Source organism: Leucoraja erinacea, unplaced genomic scaffold, assembly GCF_028641065.1.
Source record: "Leucoraja erinacea ecotype New England unplaced genomic scaffold, Leri_hhj_1 Leri_800S, whole genome shotgun sequence".
Taxonomy (NCBI): domain Eukaryota; kingdom Metazoa; phylum Chordata; class Chondrichthyes; order Rajiformes; family Rajidae; genus Leucoraja; species Leucoraja erinaceus.
In genome coordinates this window covers 1-15,166 of record NW_026576730.1, presented here as the reverse complement: position 1 = coordinate 15,166, position 15,166 = coordinate 1, and the positions used below count along the sequence as shown (strand labels likewise).

The 15,166-nt window shown below is 47.2% G+C and overlaps 1 pseudogene; it reads left to right on the top strand.

Annotated features, from left to right (window-relative positions):
• The window catches only part of LOC129694797 (zinc finger protein 271-like), a 68,447-nt pseudogene extending 53,284 nt beyond the window's left edge, over positions 1-15,163 (top strand).
• The last annotated feature ends 3 nt before the right edge of the window (positions 15,164-15,166 follow it).

The window sequence follows — 15,166 nt, the reverse complement described above, 5'->3', positions numbered from 1 at the left end:
TCCTGCACTTCTTTATAAACAAGGTTGTTTCTATTAGGGCTCTTATCTCAGCTCCTGCCTCAGACCCACCTGTTCTGGCCCCTTGCCAGGTGGCATTTGATAAATTTGTTCCCCTGACGCTGTCGGGTCTAGAGGATGTGGTTACCCATATCAAGCCATCGGGTTCCCCATGTGATGCTGTCCCTCTTCTTTTTAAAGAGGTCTTCCCGAGCATAGGGCATTCGGTCCTTGCCATCATAAACAGTAGCTTGTCTTCTGGGGTTGTCCCCATAAAATTTAAACATGCTGTAGTGCAGCCATTACTCAAGAAACCAGGCCTGGACCAGACTGTCCTGGCCAATTTTAGGCCAATCTCCAAGCTGCCATTTATCTCGAAAATCATGGAGAAAGTAGTTTTATGCCCAGCTGAAAACTCTTCCTGGATGAGCACAACATCCGGGAGGTCTTTCAGTCTGGTTTCAAGGCTATGCATAGCACAGAGTCGGCTTTGCTAAGGGTCTCTAACGACATCCTCCTGGCAAACGACTCCGGTAATTATGTGGTTCTTGTCTTGCTGGACCTATCTGCCGCCTTCGACACTGTGGACCATGGAATATTAATTTCCCGATTACAGCAACAAGTGGGCATCTGTGGCAGTGCCCTGGGATGGTTCAGGTCCTATCTGGCAGATAGAACCATGCGTGTAAGCCTTGGTGGCCTTGAATCCTCCTCTGCTCCCTTGGCATATGGGGTTCCACAGGGCTCAATTTTAGGGCCCCTGCTTTTCTCCCTTTATCTACTTCCACTGGGCTCAATTTTAAGAAGGCATGGCATCTCCTTTCACTTTTACGCGGATGATAGCCAGTTGTACATGCCACTCAGGAAAGAAGATAATTATTCCCTAAAATCACTTCTGTCTTGTCTTGAGGACATTAAGTCCTGGATGGCCTTAAACTTTCTGGGACTTAACGAAAAAAAGACAGAAGTGATTTTGTTCGGCCCTAATGGCTGCCGTGAACCTCCCTCTGTTGACTTGGGTCCACTTGCAGTGTTCGTAAAGCCAACAGTTTTAAACCTGGGTTTTATGATGGACGGTGATTTTAAATTAGATAAACAAATAGGCGCGGTGGGTTAAGTCCAGCTTCTTTCACCTAAGGAAGCTGGCAAAGGTGAAGCCTATTCTCGAGCGGCAGCATTTTGAAACAGTAATTCACGCCTTTATTTAATCTCGGCTGGATTACTGTAATGCGCTCTACACTGGAGTCTCGCGAACTTCGTTGGCTCGTCTCCAGTTGGTCCAAAATGCTGCCGCTCGCCTTTTAACCGGAACTCGAAAGAGGGAGCACATTACGCCAATTTTGGCCTCCCTTCACTGGCTTCCAGTGCACTTTCGAGTTCATTTTAAAATTCTTTTATTTGTTTTTAAATCATTGAATGGCCTCGCCCCGCCTTACCTCTCTGAGCTGCTCCACCTATATGCTCCTACCCGGTGCCTCAGGTCAGCGGATCAGCTGCTCCTTGAGGTACCAAGGTCTAAGCGGAAGCTCAGAGGGGATAGAGCCTTTTCTGTTGCTGCACCGGCATTCTGGAACACCTTGCCGCTGCAGATCAGACAGGCCCCTTCACTGTCCATCTTTAAATCCTCCCTAAAAACGCACTTTTATTCACTGGCTTTCGACACTGGCTGAGACATTGTTCCTGTTTTAGTGCTTTTAATGTCTTAATTTTTTACTGTTTTTATAGTCCTGTCGTCTTAATGGTTTTAGTAGTTTGTGATAACTTTTTGTTGATTTCCCATGTACAGCACTTTGTGGTAACTGATGTTGCCTAAAAGTGCTTTATAAATAAAGTTATTATTATTATTATTATTAATATTGGAATTGTTGGAGAGATGAAATATTGCGTTGGTGACCAGCCCTCCCGTGTGATGCTGGGACCCAACGGGTCCCACTTAGTCTAGTATATATATAAATATATGTGTGAATTATACATCTTCTAGATGCACTGGGCCGCATCCTCAGTGATGTGACCTGGAGTCATCGGGTGTTTCGGGTCTCACAATGTCAGACACCCTTGCCCAGGCGACCCAGCCGAGGTTGATCAGGCCCCGACTTGCGTCCCAGCAGCATCCGCCCACGGATCAGCCCTTTTAATCCAAAGCCACCTAGTGGCTTTCTCTGCGGCTTCGTGTGCGGATTGAATGGCCCTCTTCTTTGCCAGCCCCATAATGCCCAACTGGTTGAGGCCTTTGCAGAGTGAGCGTCCTGCAAAGCCTCTACAGCCCACCTCTATGGGCTCATAGTATGTCTTCCAGCCTCTGTCCTGGCACATCTCCACCAGTTCCTGGTACTTAGCACGTTTCCTCTCATTAGCCTCTTCAATACGCTCTTCCCTGGGCACTGTCAGCTCCAGAATGATCAGCTGTGTTGTCACTTCGGAGGTGATGATCATGTCTGGCTGGAGTGATGTTGCTGTGATGTGCTGTGGAAATTTCAGCTGTTTGCCCAGGTCGACGTGCAGCTGCCAGTCAGTGGCTGTGTAGAGGAGGACCGTCCTTGTTTTTGGTTGTGGTCAAGGCTTCTCTCCAGCTTTGACAAAAGTGATTGATTTCTTTGGGGCATGGTGGTGTTTGCTGTTACCAAAGGCGGTGGCTATGCTCTCAGCAACCACCTTGAGCACCTGGTCTTGGTGCCACCGATAAAAAAAAATATATATATATATATATATATATATATATATATACACACACACACACATACATGTGTGCGTGTGTTTGTACACATAATATATATACCCACACACACACACACACACACAATTTCCCTCCTGGGATTAATAAAGTTCTGCCGTATAGTATTGTGTGTGTAAGAAGGAACTGCAGATGCTGGTTTAAACTGAAGAGCGACACAAAAAGCTGGAGTAACTCAACAGGTCAGACAGAATCTCTGGACAAAAGGAAAATATGTTTTGGGTTGGGTCGGAAAAAGGTTCTTGCACACCTTTGGAATGTGGAAGGAAACGAGCATCCGGAGAAAACCCATGCGATCAAAGGGAAAAGGAGCAAACTCCATACAGACACCACCCATATTCAGGATCAATTCCGGGTCTCTGGCAATTTCAGGCAGCAACTTTATGGCCAATGTACTGCCCCATAGTCTTGAACTGAATTAAAACATAGAGTAGCTGTAAAGGTGGACATAGCGTCACTTAGAGATTTAAGACTGAAAATGGATTAATTTTTTTTAGTAACCAAAGTTATCAACGTGTAATTTTTTGTGTGTTGGAAAATAAAATATAGTGGCACAGCTGGTAGACTTGCTGCCTCACACGCCAGAGATCTGTGTTCGATCCTGTCCTCGGGCACTGTCTGTTAAATTTGCACGTTCTCCCTGCAAGCGTGGGGTTTCCTCCCACATCCCAAAGGCGCATTGGCTTTGTACGTTAACTTGTCTCTGTAAAATTGCCCCTAATGTGTAGGGAGTGGGTGAGGAAGTGGGATAACAGAAAGGCTGGCGAAACTCAGCGGGTGAGGCAGCATCTATGGAGTGAAGGAAATAAGCGACGTTTCAGGTCGAGACCCTTCTTCAGACTGATGTGAAGGTGGGGCGGGAAGAAGAAAGGAAGAGGCGGAAACGGCTCAGGGAGAGATGGGGAGCGGAGGAGAAAGTAGGGACAACCTGAAATTGGAAGTCAATGTTCATGCCGCTGGGGTGTAAACTACCCAAGCAAAATATGAGGTGCTGTTCCTCCAATTTGCAGTTGGCATCACTGTGGCCATGGAGGAGTCCTAGGACAGAAAGGTCGGATTCGGAATGGGAGGGGGAGTTGAAGAGCTGAAGATCAGATTGGTTATTGTGAATTGAGCGGAGGTGTTGGGCGAAGCGATCGCCAAGCCTATGCTTGGTCTCACCGGTGTAGAGCAGCTGAAACCTAGAGCAGTGGATGCAATAGATGAGGTTGGAGGAGATGCAGGTGAACCCTTGCCGCACCTGCAGAGACTGCTTGGGTCCTTGAACGGAGTCAAGGGGGGAGGTAAAGCGATAAGTGTAGCATTCCCTGCGGTTGCAAGGGAAAGTGCCAGGAGAGGGGGTGGTTTAGGTGGGAAGGGACGAATTAACCAGGGAGTTACGGAGGGAGCGGTCTCTGCGGAAAGCCAACAGAGGAGGAGATGGGAAGATGTGGCCAGTGGTGGAATCCCGTTGGTAGATGAAGGTGGTGAAAATCAGCTGGTGCGGCAGCATCTATGGAGCGAAGGAATAGGCGACGTTTCGGGTCAAGACTCTTCTTCAGACTGATATCGGAGGAGGGGGGGGGGGGGGGGGGGGGGGGGGGGGGGGGAGAAAAGGAAGAGATGGAGACAGTAGGCTGTGGGAGAACTGGAAATGGGTCAAGTCAAGTGAGTTTATTGTCGTGTGTCCCTGATAGGACAATGAAATTCTTGCTTTGCTTCAACACAACAGAACCTAGTAGGCATTGACTACAAAACACATGAATTAATAAATAAACTGATAAAGTGCAAACAGACAATGGGTTATTAATGTTCAGAGTTTTGTCCGAGCCAGGTTTAATAGCCTGATAGCTGTGGGGAAGTAGCTATTCCTGAACCTGGTCATTGCAGTCTTCAGGCTCCTGTACCTTCTACCTGAAGGTAGCAGGGAGATAAGTGTGTGGCCACGATGGTGTGGGTCTTTGATGATACTGCCAGTCCTTTTGAGGCAGCGACTGCGATAAATCCCCTCGATGGAAGGAAGGTCAGAGCTGATGATGGACTGGGCAGTGGTTATTACTTTTTGTAGTCTCTTCCTCTCCAGGACGCTCAAGTTGCCGAACCAAGCCACGATGCAATGCATGCTCTCTACTGTGCACCTGTAGAAGTTAGAGAGAGTCCTCCTTGACAAACCAACTCTCCGTAATCTTCTCGGGAAGTAGAGACGCTGATGTGCTTTCTTGATAATTGCATCAGTGTTCTCGGACCAGGAAAGATCTTCAGAGATGTGCACGCCCAGGAATTTGAAGCTCTTGACCCTTTCAACCATCGACCCGTTGATATAAACGGGACTGTGGGTCCCCATCCTACTCCTTCCAAAGTCCACAATCAGTTCCTTGGTTTTGCTGGTGTTGAGGGCCAGGTTATTGTACTGGCACCATATGGACAGTTGCTCGATCTCTCTTCTATACTCGGACTCATCCCCATCAGTGATACGTCCCACAACAGTGGTGTCGTCAGCGAACTTGATGATGGAGTTCGCACTATGACCGGCTATGCAGTCATGAGTATAGAGGAAGTACAACAGGGGGCTGAGCACGCAGCCTTGAGGTGCTCCCGTGGTGATTGTTATCGAGTCTGACACATTTCCACCAATACGCACAGACTGTGGTCTGTGGATGACGAAGTTGAGGATCCAATTGCAGAGGGATGCGCAGAGACCCAATTCTGCGAGTTTGGTAACCAGCTAGGAGGGGATGATAGTATTAAATGCCGTGCTGTAATCAATGAATAACAGCCTGACATATGATTTTTTGTTGTCCAAGTGGTCTAGAGCGGAGTGGAGGGCCAGCGAGATCGCATCCACCGTTGATCTGTTGTGGCTGGATTGAGAGTGTGAATGGGAGGGGAAGAAGGGAGAAAGCAAGGACTACCTGAAATTGGAGAAGCCAATGTTCAAACCGCTGGGGTGAAAACGACCCAAGCGAAATATGAGGTGCTGTTTCTCCAATTTGCGGTGGGCCTCACTGGCTATGGAGGAGGCCCAGGACAGAAAGGTCGGATTCGGAATGAGAGGGGGAGTTGAAGTGTAGAGCCACCGGGAGATCAGGTTGGTTATTGCAAACTCAGTGGAGGTGTTGTGCGAAGCGATGGTCAAGCCTGCACTTGGTCTCACTGAGGTTGATCATACGCTAAATAATCCAACCAGAATTTTGTTAGGAAGTGGGAAGAAATAATAGAAATTGCATTTGTTGCAACGTGTAAGAAGAGATGAGATACTGTATTGTAATTTTGCTGCAGGTGATTGTGGTATGTATCATGTCTTGATTGGTGAATATGTTTAGTTTGTGACTTTATTTGAAGCAGAAATAATATGTGAATGCTTCATTGAGCATAATTCCGACTGGTAACTACGCACTTCGGCCGAGCACATTATTGCACGCGTCATACAAGCCGTCTTAAATGGCCACCTAAACTGTCATTTGGCAACCTAAATAGCTGCCGAGGTTGTCAGGTTGGCACAGGTTCATTCCCGGGATGGCGGGACTGTCATATGCTGAGAGAATGGAGCAGCTGGGCTTGTACACTCGAGTTTAGAAGGATGAGAGTTGTGAATTTGTGGAATTCCCTGCCACAGAGGGCCCTGGAGGCCAAGTCTATGGATGCATTTAAGAGAGAGTTAGATAGAGCTCTAGGGACTAGTGGAGTCAAGGGATATGGGGAGAAGGCAGGCATGGGTTATTGATTGGGGACAATCAGCCATGATCACAATGAATGGCGGTGCTAGCTCGAAGGGCCGAATGGCTTCCTCCTGCACCTATTGTCTATGAGAGGGGATCTCATTGAAACATATAAGATTGTTAAGGGCTTGGACATGCTAGAGGCAGGAAACATGTCCCCGATGTTCGGGGAGTCCAGAACCAGGGGCCACAGTTTAAGAATAAGGAGTAAGCCATTTAGAACGGAGTCGAGGAAACACTTTTTCTCACAGAGAGTGGTGAGTCTGTGGAATTCTCTGCCTCAGAGGGCGGTGGAGGCAGGTTCTCTGGATGCTTTCAAGAGAGGGCTAGATAGGGCTCTTAAAAATAGCGGAGTCAGGGGATCTGGGAGAAGGCAGGAACGGGGTACTGATTGGGGATGATTCGCCATGATCACATTGAATGGCGGTGCTGGTTCAAAATGGCCTTCTCCTACACCTATTGTCTTACAAACATAGAAATTAGGTGCAGGAGTAGGCCATTCGGCCCTTCGAGCCTGCACCGCCATTCAATATGATCATGGCTGATCATCCAACTCAGTATCCCGTACCTGCCTTCTCTCCATACCCCCTGATCCCCTTAGCCACAAGGGCCACATCTAACTCCCTCTTAAATATAGATACAGGGAACACCTCTTAATATTCACAGATGGATCAAAGGACCCAGTAGCTGAAACAACAGGGGCAGCTGTGGTAGTGCAAGGGTTGAATGTTGAGATTTGCAAAAGAACAAATAACTATTTGGCAGTATATACAGTGGAACTGTACGCTATTTTGATGGCAGTTCGGTGGATAGAACAGGTGCAACCATGCAAAATATTAATTTGTAGCGACTCATTGTCTGCAATCCAGAGTATTGGGTCTGGTGCATCCCATAGGCGGCCTGACCTAGTGTATGAAATTCTACTACTATTAAGCCAAGTAACAAGGAAGGGCAGTGACGTGACTTTGTTGTGGGTCCCAGCACGCATTGGTGTGCCAGGGAATGAAAAAGTGGATAAATTAACAAAAGAGGCCGTTAAAAAAGAGAACATAGAGGTAAACCTACAATTATCCAAAACTGAAGGAAAACACATTGGGTGGAAGAAAATAAATCAGGAATGGCAACAATACTGGGAACAGGAGACAAAGGGGAGACACCTCTATTCGCTACAAAACAGAGTGGGCATTACAGCAAGAAGAGGGGGGAACAGGAGAGAACAGGTAGTATTAGCAAGATTGAGGATAGGACACACCCACCTGAACAGCACATTAAAAATGTTGGGAAAACACCCTACTGGGATGTGTGAGGAATGCCATCAGCCGGAAACAGTTCAGCATGCTCTAGTTGCATGTAGAAGATATGCAACAGAAAGAAGAGTTTTGATCAATGAAATGAAGAAAATTGGAATGACAGATATATCAGAAAAGAACATTCTAGAGTATGGAGGGGAAGGAAAAGGAGTAAATTTGTTGTTTAATTTCTTGAGGGCCTCTGGCCTTATAAAAAGGATATAAAGTAAAGACATGAGGACTGTGGAGTGAAGCCAGAAGGTGGCAGCAATGCAACATTGTGGATGCCGGCTGCCGTAAAACTCCAAAGAAGAAGAAGAAGAAGAAGCAGCAGCCGCAGTCCCTTCCTACACGCGTTGATCGGCCACTGGTGGGCGAAGGGTTGGAAACTAATACGCTTCAACAGGTGCGTGGACAAGACAGGTTTAGAGGGGAGAATGGACCACAAGTGAGTGGGACTTTGGGACCTTCTCAAGATGGCGTTATGAACGACGAGACCTTAACAAGATGGCCGCCGGCTGCCGACCAATCAGCGGCGCCGACCTCACCTGCCCTCACCAAGATGGCCGCCCGCTGTTCCGGGTCCCGCCCCGGGCCGAGTCTCCCCATCGACCGGATGAAAATGGCGGCGGAGAAGCGGCAGTTGGTGGCGTCGCTGCCGACGGACCTGAGGTAAATAATGTTATAAATCAGCAGCGCAGCGGGATTGGGTCAATATGGGGGAGAACTGAGGTAAATCACCACATAAACTACACGTGTATGTGTGTGTGGGGAAAACTGGGGTCAAACTCCTTATAAATCAGCCTCCCCCTCTTATTCACTGAGGTCAATAACGTTATAAATAAATAAATCAGCAGCGGAATAAACCCGGTAAATGTGGGGGAGACCTGAGGTCAATCTCCACATAAACTACACGTCTGGGGGAATAAAACTGGGGTCAATAATATAAACTCACCGTCTGGAGCAGCGTCCTGAGATAAAACACGTTCTAAACATCACCCTCTCTGTAAATAATCAATAAATCACCAAATAAACTACACGTCTGGGGAATAAACCCGGTAAATCTGGGGTTATAAAACTGAGGTAAATAATGTTATAAACACACAGGGGAGCGGAATAAACTGGGCTGTGAATTCGTTCCCAAAACATCCGACCCCGACCTCTCGGTAAAATAATTCTACATCTGCTGTGATGACATTACACAAGATGACATTTCATAAGAACCACATGAATCATCAGGGTGCCTTTTAAACCCATGTCCATAAAGTTTTGAGTCTAATGGTTGTAGCTGTGCTATTGTGGCTTTTTTAAATGTTTATTCTTGAAATAAAAACCATAATTCATTATGCTAAAAGAAAAAAAAAATACAGAAACGACAGACAAAATTTAAAATTCCATTGAATTAAAAAAAAACATTATAAATGTATTACTCTGAAATGTATTAAACTAAGGCCACAGGTATGAGCTAAATTATGACAAAAAAAAATCTCATGCAATAGAAATTAAACGTAAATGCAAAGGTACAAAAGCATTGCTACAAAAGTACATACATAAAATGTATTAATAACTTATCTTTAGGAACATAGAAACATAGAGAAACATAGAAATTAGGTGCAGGAGTAGGCCATTCGGCCCTTCGAGCCTGCACCGCCATTCAATATGATCATGGTTGATCATCCAAACTCAGTATCCCGTACCTGCCTTCTCTCCATACCCTCTGATCCCCTTGGCCACAAGGGCCACATCTAACTCCCTCTTAAATATAGCCAATGAACTGGCCTCAACTACTCTCTGTGGCAGAGAGTTCCAGAGATTCACCACTCTCTGTGTGAAAAAAGTTCTCCTCATCTAGGTTTTAAAGGATTTCCCCCTTATCCTTAAGCTGGGACCCCTTGTCCTGGACTTCCCCAACATCGGGAACAATCTTCCTGCATCTAGCCTGTCCAACCCCTTAAGAATTTTGTAAGTTTCTATAAGATCCCCTCTCAATCTCCTAAATTCTAGAGAGTATAAACCAAGTCTATCCAGTCTTTCTTCATAAGACAGTCCTGACATCCCAGGAATCAGTATGGTGAACCTTCTCTGCACTCCCTCTATGGCAATAATGTCCTTCCTCAGATTTGGAGACCAAAACTGCACGCAATACTCCAGGTGTGGTCTCACCAATACCCTGTACAACTGCAGTAGAACCTCCCTGCTCCTATACTCAAATCCTCTTGCTATGAAAGCCAACATACCATTCGCTTTCTTTACTGCCTGCTGCACCTGCATGCCTACCTTCAATGACTGGTGTACCATGACACCCAGGTCTCGCTGCATCTCCCCCTTTCCTAATCGGCCACCATTTAGATAATAATCTGCTTTCCCGTTTTTGCCTTCTTCTTGCTTCTGCCAGATCCTCTTTCATGAAAGACCTTAAATCTGATTTAATTATTTTCAGTGCAGAGAACAGTCTCTCCATGCTGACGTGAGTGAGTGGTATGGCTGTTACTATCATATCTGCAAACTTTACTATTTCTGGATAAGTAGGGATGACGGGGAATTATAGACGAGTTAGTCTGAAGTCGGTGGTGGGGAAGATGCTGGAGTCAATTATTAAAGAAGTAATAACGGAAAATTTGGATAGCAGAAAAGGATTGGTCCAAGTCAGCATGGATTTATGAAGGGGAAATCCTGCTCGACTAATCTTTTTGAATTTTTGAGGATGTGGCAAGTAAAATGGATGAAGGAGAGCCAGTGGATGTAGTGTATCTGGACTTTCAGAAAGCCTTTGATAAGGTCCCACACCTAAGGTTAGTGAGCAAAATTAGAACACATGGTATTGGAGGTAGGGTATTGATATGGATAGAGAATTGGTTGGCAGACAGGAAACAAAGAGTAGGAATAAACGGGTCCCTGTCAGAATGGCAGGCAGAGGCGAATGGAGTGCCGCAAGGCTCGGTGCTGGGGCAGCAACTATTTACAAGTGAGTTGGCAGATGCATGGCAAATGCTGTATTATGTAAATAAATGTGAAGTTTTGGTGAGAGTTTTGGAGGGGGGGGGGGGGGGGGGAGGAAAAAAGAGATAGATAGAGAAAAGGGGTAAAATGAGTAGCAGGGAGCAAAGGGAGGGGGAGGGATTCAAGGGGAAGTGGCTTTGGTGCGGAGGGGGAAGAATGGGAGACAGGGAACTGTGAGGGGGGGGGTCAAGTTAGCCAAGGAAGGGGGTGGGGAGCCAGGTGGGGGTTCACATTGTTTAGGGGTGGAGAGGACCGGGTTGGGATCAAAGGGGGCTAAGGAGCAGGAAGCAGCAGGGGTAAGGGGCAGGGAGCCACAGGGAGGAGGTCACATTGTTTGGGGGTGGGGAGAGTGTTGCAGTTTAGGAAGTCAAACCAGGGCAGGATCTTCACTGTGAATGGCGGGTGACTGAGGGAATGTGTGGAGCTGAGGGATCTAGGAGTGCAGTTACGAGTTGGGCTGAAGGGCCTTTTTCCAACTCTGTATCACTCTAAGAATCTATGACAAAGTGCTGGAGTAACTCAACGGGTCAGGCAGGAGAAGATAGACACAAAGTCTATATTAAAAACACAAAATTGTTAAGGGTTTGGACACAAGATAAGATAAGATAAGATATAATTTATTGCCACACAACCAGGGTCGGTGGAAATTTGGGTTGTCAGCAGCAGTACAATAATAAAGAACACACAACCACAATAAAACTGTAACACAAACATCCACCACAGCATTCATCACTGTGGTGGAAGGCACAAAATTTGGCCAGTCCTCCTCCATTTCCCCCCCGTGGACAGGACCAGAGTCCAGAGTCAGTCCAGGATCGGCTCTTCCTCACCGGAGACCGCGGCTTTAAGATGGTGTAGGCCGATCGGTCGAGATTTAAAGACTCCGCCACACCCAGAAGCTCCGTAGACTGCAGGGCCGGCGGTCGAAGCTCCCCTCCAGGGTTGATGGTGAGTCCATGCCGGACCCACGGTAGAAGTTGGCCGCGGGCCGGCAGTGAAGCATGTTCCCGATATTGGGGGAGTCCAGAACCAGGGGCCACAGTTTAAGAATAAGGAGTAAGCAAGTTAGAACGGAAACAAGGAATCACTTTTTCTCACAGAGTGTAGTGAGTCTGTGGAATTTTCTGCCTCAGAGGGCGATGGAGGTGGGGTCTATGGATGCTTTCCAGAGAGAGCTTGATAGGGCTCTTAAAAATACCGGAGTTAGGGGATATGGGGAGTAGGCAGGAAGTTGCAACTGATTGGAGATGATCAGCCATGATCCCATTGAATGGCGGTGCTGGCTCGAAGGACCGAATGGCCTACTCCTGCATCCGTGTCCCTCACCATCTTCCAGTCCCGCCTCAAGACCCATCTCTTCACCTCTGCCTATCCTTAGCCCCACATGCCGTCCCTTTTCATCTGTGCATTAATTGCCTCATACTGTGTTTTGTATTGAATTCTGTCTTTACTTTGTGTACTAGTCATGTCTCTACTATTTATTTCATTCCCCTTACATGTTTTTCCTCTACCTGCTAAATTTTTGTAAGGTGTCCTTGAGACTCTTGAAAGGCGCCCATAAATAAAATTTATTATTATTATTATTATTATTATTATTATTATTATTATTATCTATTGTCTATTGTATGGTGCTAAAGTAATTCAGCAGCTCAGGCAGCATATGTGGAGAGAAGGAATGGGTGAAATTTTGGGTTGAGGCCCTTCTTTGGTTTAGTTTAGTTTAGAGATGCAGCGAGGAAATAGATCTTTCAACCGGGATACACTAGCACTATCCTACCCACATTAGGGACAATTTAACAATTTTTCGGAGGCCGATTAATCTACAACCCTGAACGTCTTTGAAATGTTGGAGGAAACTGGAGCACAAGAAATAAAAACCCACGCAGGTCAAGGGCAGAACATACAAACTCCGCACAGCCAGCACCCGTAGTCAGGATAAAACCCAGGTCTCTGGCTGTGAGGCAGCAGCTGTACCGATGTGCCACTGTGCTGCGCAGAATTATATAATGGTTTCCCCCGTCATAAACGCACCCAATATGTTCTAGTAATGTCATAGCAAAAGGATTTGAGTATAGGAGCAGGGAGGTTCTACTGCAGTTGTACAGGGTCATGGTGAGATTAGAGTATTGTGTACAGTTTTGGTCTCCAAATCTGAGGAAAGACATTCTTGCCATAGAGGGAGTACAGAGAAGGTTCACCAGACTGATTCCTGGGATGTCAGGACTTTCATATAAAGAAAGACTGGATAGACTCGGCTTGTACCTGCTAGAATTTAGGAGATTGAGGGGGGATCTTATAGAAACTTACAAAATTCTTAAGGGGTTGGACAGGCTAGATGCAGGAAGATTGTTCCTGATGTTGGGGAAGTCCAGGACACGGGGTCATCTCCCCCTTTCCTAATCGGCCACCATTCAGATAATAGTCGACTTTCCTGTTTTTGCCACCAAAGTGGATAACCTCACATTTATCCACATTATACTGCATCTGCCATGCATTTGCCCACTCACCCAGCCTACCCAAGTCACCTTGCAGCCTCCTAGCATCCTCCACACAGCTAACACTGCCCCCCAGCTTGATGTCATCCGCAGATGCAGTATAATGTGGATAAATGTGAGGTTATCCACTTTGGTGGCAAAAACAGGAAAGTAGACTATTATCTGAATGGTGGCCGATTAGGAAAGGGGGAGATGCAACGAGACCTGGGTGTCATGGTACACCAGTCATTAAAAGTAGGCATGCAGGTGCAGCAGGCAGTGAAGAAAGCGAATGGTATGTTAGCATTCTTAGCAAAAGGATTTGAGTATAGGAGCATGGATGTTCTACTGCAGTTGTACAAGGTCTTGGTGAAACCAAACCTGGAGTATTGCGTACAGTTTTGGTCTCCTAATCTGAGGAAAGACATTCTTGCCATAGAGGGAGTACAGAGAAGGTTCACCAGACTGATTCCTGGGATGTCAGGACTTTCACATGAAGAAAGACTGGATAGACTCGGCTTGTATTCGCTGGAATTTAGAAGATTGAGAGGGGATCTTATAGAAACTTACAAAATTCTTAAGGGGTTGGACAGGCTAGATGCAGGAAGATTGTTCCCGATGTTGGGGAAGTCCAGAACAAAGGGTCACACAGTTTAAGGATAAGGGGGAAATCTTTTAGGACCGAGATGAGGAAAACATTTTTCACACAGAGAGTGGTGAATCTCTGGAATTCTCTCCCGCAGAAAGTAGTTGAGGCCAGTTCATTGACTATATTTAAGAGGGAGTTAGATGTGGCCCTTGTGGCTAAAGGGATCAGGGGGTATGGAGAGAAGGCAGGTACAGGATACTGAGTTGGATGATCAGCCATGATCATATTGAATGGCGGTGCAGGCTCGAAGGGCCGAATGGCCTACTCCTGCACCTATTTTCTATGTTTCTATGTTTTCTAATGAAGAACTCAACCATAGAAACATAGAAACATAGAAATTAGGTGCAGGAGTAGGCCATTCGGCCCCTCGCTGCATCTCCCCCTTTCCCAATCGGCCACCATAACCATATTATGGTGACTCCTGCCCAAGGGGCCATGCACAACAAGACTGCTAACTAACCCTTCCTCATTACTCAATACCCAATCTAGAATAGCCTGCTCTCTCGTTGGTTCCTCTTCATGTTGGTTTAGAAAACTATCCCGCATACATTCCAAGAACTCCTGCACCTATTTTCTATGTTTCTATGTTTGCCAGATTGTTGACACTCTGTGTTCCCCTCCTGCAGTGTTTAGGAGCTGTTGCTGTGGACGGAGAGCCGGGGACGTGAGCGGCCATTGAGTGCGGTCAGCATGTTGGTGAGTCCCTCCACCCGCCCCCCCATCTGCTCGGTGTGCGGGCTGAGCTTCGAGGAGCTGAGCTTTGATGGAGGACCACATGAGAGGGCACAACAAGGAGAAGCATTATGAGTGCGACGTGTGTGGCAAGGCCTGGCAGAGCCCGAGCCATCTGGAGATCCACCGGCGGGTTCACACAGGAGAACGCCCCTTCCACTGCTTGGAGTGCGGCAAGAACTTTACCAGCTACGGCAACCTGCAGCAGCACAACCGTGTGCACTCTGGCGAGAAGCCCTTCACCTGCTCCGACTGCGGCAAAGGCTTCAAGGCAGCGAATCATCTCAAGATCCACCGGCGGGTGCACACGGGAGAACGCCCCTTCATCTGCTCCGACTGCGAAAAGAGCTTCAAGGCAGCGAATCATCTGAAGATCCACCGGCGGGTACACACAGACGAGAAGCCCTATGGCCTGCTCCACCTGCGGCAAGAGCTTCAAGACGATGAATGAGCTGAAGATCCACCAGCGGGTGCACACGGGCGAGAGGCCCTTCACCTGCTCCGACTGCGGCAAAGGCTTCAAGACGATGAATATGGTGAAGATCCACCGGCGGGTGCACACGGGCGAGAAGCCCTATGGCTGCTCCACCTGTGGC